Source organism: Palaemon carinicauda, chromosome 40, assembly GCF_036898095.1.
Source record: "Palaemon carinicauda isolate YSFRI2023 chromosome 40, ASM3689809v2, whole genome shotgun sequence".
Lineage (NCBI taxonomy): Eukaryota > Metazoa > Arthropoda > Malacostraca > Decapoda > Palaemonidae > Palaemon > Palaemon carinicauda.
In genome coordinates, this window is record NC_090764.1 from 17,774,822 (window position 1) to 17,784,821 (window position 10,000).

General features: G+C 41.2%; 1 protein-coding gene across 1 annotated transcript in view; it reads left to right on the top strand.

The window, feature by feature from the left end:
- Positions 1 to 10,000, top strand: part of LOC137631853 (spore coat protein SP96-like) — a 24,299-nt gene that overhangs the window by 6,791 nt on the left and 7,508 nt on the right. The gene's annotated exons all lie outside the window — the stretch shown is intronic.

The window sequence follows — 10,000 nt, forward strand, 5'->3', positions numbered from 1 at the left end:
GAGAATGAAAGCAATTTCTTTTGCAATTGGCCTTGACTCTGATATCTACCCAAACATTTGAAGTAATATCATCACACAAAATATAGGTAAAAGGGAAGGCTGGATTGCATTTTCATCAGAGTTAAAAAAGTTATGAAATGGATGTAGAGAAATAAACATAAATTGTACGGAAATTTAAAGTAGGAATATTACACGACTTCCATTCACCCTTGCCTTGTCAAACTCAGAACTGACAGATGATGAAAGAATGATTTAATGTAGAAAGCAAGTGTTAGGTAAGGCAATGGATTTTAAAGGAAAACAAAAAGATGTAAAAGCAAAAGAGCTCATTAATAAAGAGGAGAGCTATATCTAGAGGGGAGTAGAAGTCTAGAGCAGGATCCATACACTATGGGTCCTAACCTAGAGTAAGATCAATAATGATTAGATAAAAATTCAGAATTTTTTTTTACAGAAAAATGGAGAAAAATATTAATACTGACATAGACTTAAAAGATTCCAAAGCTATGTCGAAAACATCTTGGAGTTACAAAAAACAAAATCTTAGGAAAAATTATCAGATATTTGGAATTCATTATCCTGGCGAATCGATTATTATACTCTTTTTAAAGATAAAAAGTAATGTCATGTTTTCTGAATTTTGTTCTACCAGATAACGCCGCCACAAAGGAATCATGTCGTGAAATGGGTTTGGCATTTTTGATCACACAATTTACTGTACTCAATTTTTTTTTAATGAGGTGCATTTGCACCGATTCTCAAGGGTGCCCTTTTAGCTCAAAAAAAGTTTCCTGCTAGTTGATTAGTTAGAATTATTTTGCCCAGCCAATCAACGATTAGGAAACTTTTCCGAGCTAAAAGGACACCCCCTGCGAGTCCGTGCAAATGCGCCTCATTAAAAAAATTGACTATAGTCACTATGGTGCCCCAAACTTCAGATATAGCACATATATTGCAGGTTGCTGATAATATTGGTAACTTTCCTATGGATTTCTGCAATGAAGTATTTTTTATCAGATCCTCTGATAATCTGGCAAAAAAAAAAAAACTCATAGATAACTAATGCATAAAAAGGACAGTCCATTCCTACATCAATGATGGTACAAACATTAGGAATACGAATACATTTCTGCCTTATATAAACAGCAAAGGTAGAGATGTACAAAGAGGGTTACGGTGATGAATCATACTTCAATGGAAGCCAACTGCATCATGTTTTATATTTTCAGTATAGTATAGTTAACTATAGGGGAACTCATCAGTAAGGAAAGTGACAATTAGTTCTTCTTAATGCAGTGTTGTGCCAGTCTTCTCAGAGGACACATATGCCAGATTCTTTCTTCTCACTGTCTACTTTTATATTCTTTGACTGTCGATTCTCCTGCTAAGGAAGAGGAATAAGAGACCTTATTTGGAAGGAAACTGGAATGAAAAATGAGAGAAGTATTCATTGGATGATATGCTTTTAAGGAAACTGGCAGCATTGGATTTTTCAGCAAGCAATTGAAGGAGCCATGTTAAAACCTTCTACAAGCTAATAATGGCCCACTAAAGAGACATTTAATTAGCCAAATTGATCGATGTTTTTGCTACCCAACTGAAATAGAGTTCTAAAAGAAAGTAGTAATAGAGAATTTTGATTGGTGTTATTTGTTCCAAAGTGCAAATACTGTCAACAATTGCTTCCTAGACTTAAGTCATATGGTAGACAGGCAGAGTCTACAATATGACTATAATTTCAAAATCCTTAAACAGACTATCAATTGGAGTTAGTAGGTGATCGACCTGGCCTGTATTTTTTATTTTTACTGCCCAGCACCCGGATGATAGACCTCAAAACCTGTAAGTGGATATCTGTACTGAATGCAATGGGGGGAAATGTTTGGAAGCAAAATGAATAAGCTAATATACACAGCCTATTGTAGGATGTCGATAAACATGCAAAAATTTTATAAAGGAATAACCTTCAGTTAGAGGAAAAAGAATAACTCTTCTCAGATTTAATGTGATAAGCCTTAAATTTCCAAGTGCTTCTGCCTGACAGTGGATCATCAGAGGCTGAACTTATTTAATTCCAAAGAGCTATTTGAGCACTGATTTTATTTTCTTAAGATTTATTGTCAGTTTGTTTAATCTCTTCCAGGCCCTAAATATTAATAAACAAAGATTTTTTGCTATAAGTTTTTAGTACTTACATGCAAAAATTCTTATGAAAATACTAACGAATAGATGAAAACAATGAACAATTTAACTTCCCTTTACAAGATGGACAGTTTGTGTATTCATTATGTTGTGGTTCTCCCTTTTCTTTTCAACTTATAAGCTTGTGACCTGCACTAACCTTTTTAGACCCCATTTCTGTGTGTTTTCACCAAAAAGCACAATAACATTAAGAAATAGAGACAGCTATGCTTAGTTTAGAGTCCTGTTGTTATCTTTGTCTTAACAGCGTTATGACAGTTACTGTATAACCCAGGAAATTTGTTTCATAACCATGGGAACAAGTCTCAATTACATTTGGATATAGACGGAGGATGGAACGTTTGAACTTATTTAATCTACAAAGGCATTCAAAATTCTTAAAGCAATAACAAATGTGGATTACAACAATCCATTCATGTTTAGCACAAATGAGTCCAGAGGTAATGGATAGAAACTGGAATTGAAAAGTTACACCACCGCTCAATGTGTCAATTTCTTTACATACAAAATAGCAAATACTTGGAATAGACTTCCAGCAGATGTAGTAAACAGTAACACAGTTAACGAGTTCAAGAATAAGTTAGATAAGATAACAAGAACTCTCTAAATTCTTAAACTAAATCGCTCTACCAAAGACTAAAATAATGGAGTCTGCGGATGGACTAAAAATTCGTTGAGACATCTAAAATCCTTGTAACTCTCTCTCTCTCTCTCTCTCTCTCTCTCTCTCTCTCTCTCTCTCTCTCTCTCTCTCTCTCTGAAAAAATGTAAAGATTTTGACATTCTCTCTCTCTCTCTCTCTCTCTCTCTCTCTCTCTCTCTCTCTCTCTCTCTCTCTCTCTCTCTCTCTCTCTCTCTCTCTCTCTCTCTGAAAAAAAATGTAAAGATTTTGACATTGGATAATTTTTTATTCAATTATGTATGCATAAATAATTTTTATTAGAAGATTTTTTTATTTCAATGAAGAAAAATAAGGATATTAGAATTTACATAGAATTATCTGTACCTTCCTTATTTGTTAGCGAAAAAAATTACATTTTTAATAAAAAACTTTGAATTACCATCATGTGATGATATGAAATTTGTTCAAATACAATTATCTCAAGTTTTGATACTGTGTGTTATAGTGTAGTGTTGAACACTTGAAACAAACGTTTTTAAATCACTCTCAGCTGTCAACAGCTGCGAAATGAAAATTTTTTCACTAAGAAATAAGAGAGACAGAGGAAAAAGATCTCTTTATGATACAAACAAAATAACGCTGTATCTGCTTAGGGCCAGCCAGGTGTCAGTGATATCGCACGGAGAATTTTATTTCTACATAGAACATAAATTCTATGTATGATTTAAACAAACTTAGATGAGGTGTCCTTTTCATTCTGTTTACTTTTTAAACTAAAATACTTGTATTGATTTATTTTGCAGGTAGGAATCAAGTATTATTAAAAGGAAATAATAAGATGTAAATAATGTAGATAAAATCTATGAAAATAGATGTTAATTTACATGTATGTCAAATAAGGATTTTTACTGAGAGAGAGAGAGAGAGAGAGAGAGAGAGAGAGAGAGAGAGAGAGAGAGAGAGAGAGAGAGATGCCACACACACAGATTGGTGGGAGCCTTTCTCCAGAGGGAAGGGGCTGAGAGAGACAGTTATTTATAATGAAAGTTTGTAAACGTATAGTGGTTTTAATAATTTCTTATTATCTTTTTTTCACTTGTGCTGGGATAAATATTTATACATTCATTAAAAAAAACTACTAATAGTGTAATTGCAGTATTTTACTTTAAACAAAAACTTAAAGCACAGCATAAGCTCAGAGTGACACGTTTAAGTAGACATTATCCATTCTGAAAAATCGTGACTTTTAAAAAGATAATTGTGCTTCATTAAAGCATTCCTTGCTTTTGTTTTCAATTCCAGGTGCATTTCAACCATCAATTATTGGTGACTTTTTTTTTTTTCTTTTTTTTTACAGTATCATCAAGTGTTGTTAGATAAAAACAATTGCTTTATTGAAACATGTACAAAGCGAGGTGTGGTGGTGACAAGTTTTATGAGTCGTGGTGATGATTTTTGGTCTATGAATCGTCTTACCTTGTATTGAAGCTGTGTCAATAATGTACAATTACATCTGAAAAATAGTAAGAACTAAATAACCATGATAGAAAGTACATGAAAAGAATGCATTTGAGCACAGTAGTTTTCAATATTAAACTTACCCGATGATCATATAGCTATCAGCTCTGCTGCCCGACAGAAAAACCTACGGGCGGAATACGCCAGCGATCGCTATACAGGTGGGGGTGTACATCAACAGCGCCATCTGTCAAGTAGGTACTCAAGTACTCGATGTCAACAAAGAACCAATTTTCTCTCTGTCGTGCCACTGGCAAGACCTACTAAATACGCTGTTACTAACTGGATTTGTTTTCACAACGATTTGGTGAAGTACACTATTCCAGTTTTGAGCTTTCGCTATGCAGGGGTTTTATCTTCATTTCAAAACTTGAACTCGTTTTGGATAGATTTAATTATGGTGACGAAGAGAGTATGGACTCTCTTTCACTTTTAAATGGCCGACCCTTCCCTTAGACGGAAGTGTGTTTAGGTTTTTGGTAATTTTGCTTAACACGTTATAGATCTATATATTTTATATCTCTCCGCCTTTATAGGCCTCTTCGATTAACTTTCCATTTATTATAAACATATAACAATAAATTTTTATGTTTGTTTATATCCGACCTTTCCTGATAGTAGGCGGTCCTAACTTGGAACCGAAGTTAATTAACATTGAGCCCGTTATATCGTATTTAACCTTTAAAGAATTTAATACTTTTTAAATTTTAATGTTTTATGAAAGAATTTCTTTGATAGTCTCGTACTGTTTTCAAAGATGAACTAACGTTTAGTTTTTAGTCTACGCAGTTGTTGACGTTCAGGACGTTCAACATGCGCTCTATCGTTACGATAGAGAGAGAGTGTATCACGGTTTCACTTTGCAGTAAGAGTAAACCGATTCTGGCGTTTCGTTCATTCTTTCTTAGCTTAAATGGTTTAAATTCTAAATTAAAGGAACTTTTTATTTGGAAAACCTTTCAGTTTTTTTCCTTTAGCAATAACATGTTTTAACGATATATAATTGGGCTCTTCTCTCAGGTGCGAAATCAAGAGAGAAAGAGAGAGAGAGATAGAGACGGAGGGAGAGAGAGGAGAATAAACGTTTCGTTCAAGCTGGTAACGTTGTTCTCGTTTTTTACTCTCCTCCCTAGTCGCTGTAGGGGAAGAAGGTAAAACGTTTCTAGGGTTTTATTCTTGTTCCCAGGCTATGTGCGGTGAGAGATTGTAAACGTAGTTTATTTGATCTAGTGTTTAGTCTCTTTCCCAGCCACTGAATTCTTTATCTTTTTTTATGTTTTCTGTTGCATTGTACGACTGTTTTCGCAATTACTACCTTTTAATGAAGGATAGGATTGCGTGTTTCAGGTAGAAATCAGTTAAAGTTTCGATTTCAGTGAAATAAGTGCAAAACAGAAAATCAAAGTGATAAAGTGATATGCGCAAAGTGTTACAGTGTTGCGTCCGAGGGTTCGTCTGTTCGTGCCAGTCGTTCACCTAGTCCGGGACCTCTTACAAGCTCCCAAGCCCAGGGGAGAAGTAATGTCGAACGACTTATGGGTTCCACAGGCCTTGATCAACGAACAGACGTTTTTCCCTCCGTGGTTTCGGGCGTATCTACCCAAGATCGCCCCACCCACACAAAGACGAGAGAGCCCATTTATTCCTCGTCTGCGGAAGAGGTTTCTCGTAAGAAACCATGGACCACATCTCGCAGCTTTTTAAGTCGGTCCCTTCCGCGCAAGTCCAACGGCCCAGGTGTAGCCACTGGGTCAGTTTGGACTCGCTGCAGTCATCCGACGACTGCACACCTCCCAAGAGAGGCAAAGTGGTACCGCAACAGGCAGTAACTCCGTCTGTTGCCGCACCAGCTGTTTTAGACCCTCAGTCACAACGGACAGTAGCTCCGTCTGTTGCCGCTTTTGTAGACAATAAGTGGTCTTTACTGCAGTCTATGCAGACTCAGTTAGCTGCGGTTATGCAGGAGTTTCGTGCGGAGAAGGTTGACACTGCTCCCGTTAGCCTACAACCTGCCACGGTTGTGCGCCCAGCTCACGCTGAGGCTGCCTGCTCCCACACTCCGGCTGCGGAGAGCTCCACCACCGATGCGCAGTCGACCCTGCCAGACGCATGTTGACGTTAGCCGACGTGCGGCACCCTCCGTTGACATGCGTGAGCTACCGCATCAGCAGTGGGAAGGTGGAGTCAAGCTGCCGTGTTTTGACGCGATGCGTTAGTTTCCGCAACCCACGGCAGTCCCCACCACGCACCACCACTCTGCTTTGGTTGTTGCCTGCTCCCACACTCCGACTGCGGAGAAGGTTGACGATGCACCCGTTTGCCTACAACCTGACACGGTTGTGCGCCCAGCAGACGCTGCGGCTGCCTGCTCCCACACTCTTGTTGTGAGAGCTCCTCCACCCATGCGCAGTCGACCCTGCCAGACGCATGCTGACTCCCACAGACACACGGAGCACTCCGTTGCCGTGCGTGAGCTACCACAAGCTGCCGTGTTTTGACACGGTGTGTCAGCCTCCGCAACCCACTGTGGTTACCGCCACTCGCCCGCAGCAGACTAGTCAGTCAGGAGTTGAGGCTTCCCCACACAGCTTTGGTTGTTGCCAGCTCACAGACTGTCAAGCAGTTACATGACGTTGCCTTCTGGTCTGCTACTAATGCACCAGTGCTGTATGTCCTCACGCACCTGTTGTGGTTGACAGTTCAGTTTTTTGACAGTTCACAGACTGTCAGGCAGTTACATAACGTTGCCTTCTGGTCTGCTGCTAATGCACCAGTGCTGTATGTCCTCACGCACCTGTTGTGGTTGACAGTTCAGTTTTTGACAGTTCACAGACTGTCAAGCAGTTACATAACGTTGCCTTCTGGTCTGCTGCTTATGCACCAGTGAGACCCTCACTGAGATAACCTAGCTTTTCTCGGACATGGTTCCTGTAGATGAGAAAGTGCTGTTCTCCCTCCTACTGATATTCCTTTGAGGACTCTGTCATTTGGAGAGGAGCCTTAAGCTGCTTAGCCTCCTATGGACTTTATTTAAAGCATAACAAGGCTTCCAGGGATGGTAAATGGTTCCGCTTCAGTCGCTAACCCCGTCTGTTGCCACACCTGCTCCCGTAGACCCTAATGGGCTTTGCTGCAAGACATGCAGTCCAAGCTTGTGTCCTTGATAGAGGATTTTTTACGGAGAAGAACCTTCTGGCCAACAACCTTCCTACCGGTTGGTTGTGCGCCCTGTTGACGCTGAGGTATCCTACTCGCGTCCGCCAGTTGAGGTGGTTCCTCCACCGATGCGACCCAGTGTGGGTTGCCAGTCGCACGTTGACGTTAAGCGACTCTCGGAGGTGGTTGTGGACGTTCAGTGTGTCACTAGGAAGACGTTCAACAACCAGCAGAGGTGACTTGTTGTGACGCAGTGCGGCAACCTCAGCAACCCGGTAGGGGGTTGACTGCACAACCCAGACAGTCTAGACAGTTTCGGGTTGACGCTGTACTTCCTCGCGTCCCCATGGTTGACAGTTCACAGACTGTGCAGCAGTACCATGATATTGTGTCCGGCTCCGTCACGCATCCACCAGTGCGACCGGATTCAGCGAGTCAGACGTTGCCCACTCCGTTGCCGTTTCCTCATCAGTTTCGGATGAGGAACCCTCTGATGAGGACATTGCTGAACAAGACGATCAACCCCCAACCCTGCTATCCATCCAGAAGATGCTGAAGAAGGAACGCTGCCCTGTCAGGCTGTGGATGAGTCTGGTTAGGACACTGTCATCCGTGGTTCATTTTGTGTCACTTGGAAGACTACACCTCCGTCCTCTTCTGTATCATCTAGCTTTTCACTGGAAAAGGACAAGACGCTAGAAGCGGTCTCGATCCCGGTTTCCGGAAAGATAAAGTCTGGTCTGACTTGGTGAAAGGACTTTATCAACCTTTGAAAGGGTCTTCCCCTGACTGTTCAGACTCCCAACCACGTTCTCTTCTCGGACGCATCGGACGTAGGCTGGGGTGCGACATTAGGCGGTAGGGAATGCTCGGGATTATGGAACTCGAGTCAAAGGACAATGCATTTCAACTGCAAGAAGCTACTGGCAGTACGTCTGACCTGGAAAAGCTTCAGGTCTCTCCTTCAAGGAAGAGTGGTGGAGGTGATCACGGACAACACCCTGCTTTGACGTACATCTCCAAGCAAGGAGGGACCTACTCTCTGACATGGTACGAGTTCGCAAGAGACCTCCTCACCTGGTCAACAGGTCTAGACTTTTCACTAGTAACGAGGTTCATCCAAGGCAACTTGAATGTCATAGCAGATTGTCTCAGTAGGAAGGTACAAATAATTCCAACAGATTGGACCCTCCACAAGGATGTATGCAAGAGACTTTGGGCCACCTGGGGCCAGCTAACCATAGATCTCTTCGCAACCTCGATGACCAAGAGGCTCCCAATAGTTTGCTCACCTATCCCGGACCCAGCAGTAGTTCATATAGATGCCGTTCTACTAGATTGGTCACATCTAGATCTATATGCATTCCCTCCGTTCTAGATTGTCAACAAGGTACTGCAGAAGTTCGCCTCTCACGAAGGGACAAAGTTGACGCTAGTTGCTTCCCTCTGGCCCGCGAGAGGATAACTCACCGAGGTACTTCGATGGCTAGTAGACGTTCCCAGAACACTTCCCCTAAGGGTGGACCTGCTACGTCAGCCACGCGTAAAGAAGGTACTCCAAGGCCTCCACGCTCTTCGTCTGACTGCCTTCAGACTATCGAAAGACTCTCGAGAGCTAGAGGTTTTTCGAAGGAGGCAACCAGAGCGTTTGCTAGAGCAAGGAGAACATCCACCCTTAGAGTCTACCAATCGAAGTGGGAAATCTTCCGAAACTGGTGCAAGTCAGTATCCGTATCCTCGACCGGTACCTCTGTAACTCAATAGCTGACTTTCTCTTATATCTGAGGAAAGAACGATCTCTTTCAGCTCCCACTATCAAGGGTTACAGAAGCATGTTGGCATCAGTCTTCCGTCACAGAGGCTTGGATCTTTCCAACAATAAAGATCTACAAGACCTCCTTAAGTCTTTTGAGACCACGAAGGAGCGTCGTTTGGTTACACCTGGTTGGAATTTAGACGTGGTTCTAAGATTCTTTATGTCAGACAGGTTCGAACCGCTTCAATCAGCCTCCCTGAAAGATCTCACCTTTAAGACTCTTTTCCTGATATGCTTAACCACAGCTAAAAGAGTCAGTGAGATTCATGCCTTCAGCAAGAACATCGGATTCTCATCCGAAACGGCTACATGTTCTACAACTTGGTTTTCTAGCCAAACACGAGCTGCCTTCTCGGCCTTGTCCAATATCGTTCAATATTCCAAACTTATCGTATGGTTGGAAATGAACTAGAAAGAGTATTATGTCCTGTAAGAGCTCTTAAGTTCTATTTTAAAAACCTTTACGAGGCCCGTCTGAAGCTTTATGGTGTTCAGTTAAGAATCCATCTTTGCCTATGTCAGAGAATTCTTTATCCTATTTTATCAGACTGTTAATACGAGAAGCTCATTCCCATCTGAATGAGGAAGACCAAGCTTGGCTGAAGGTAAGGACACACGAAGTTAGAGCTGTCGCAACTTCCGTGGCCTTTTAACAAAATAGATCTCTGCAAAGTATATTCGACGCA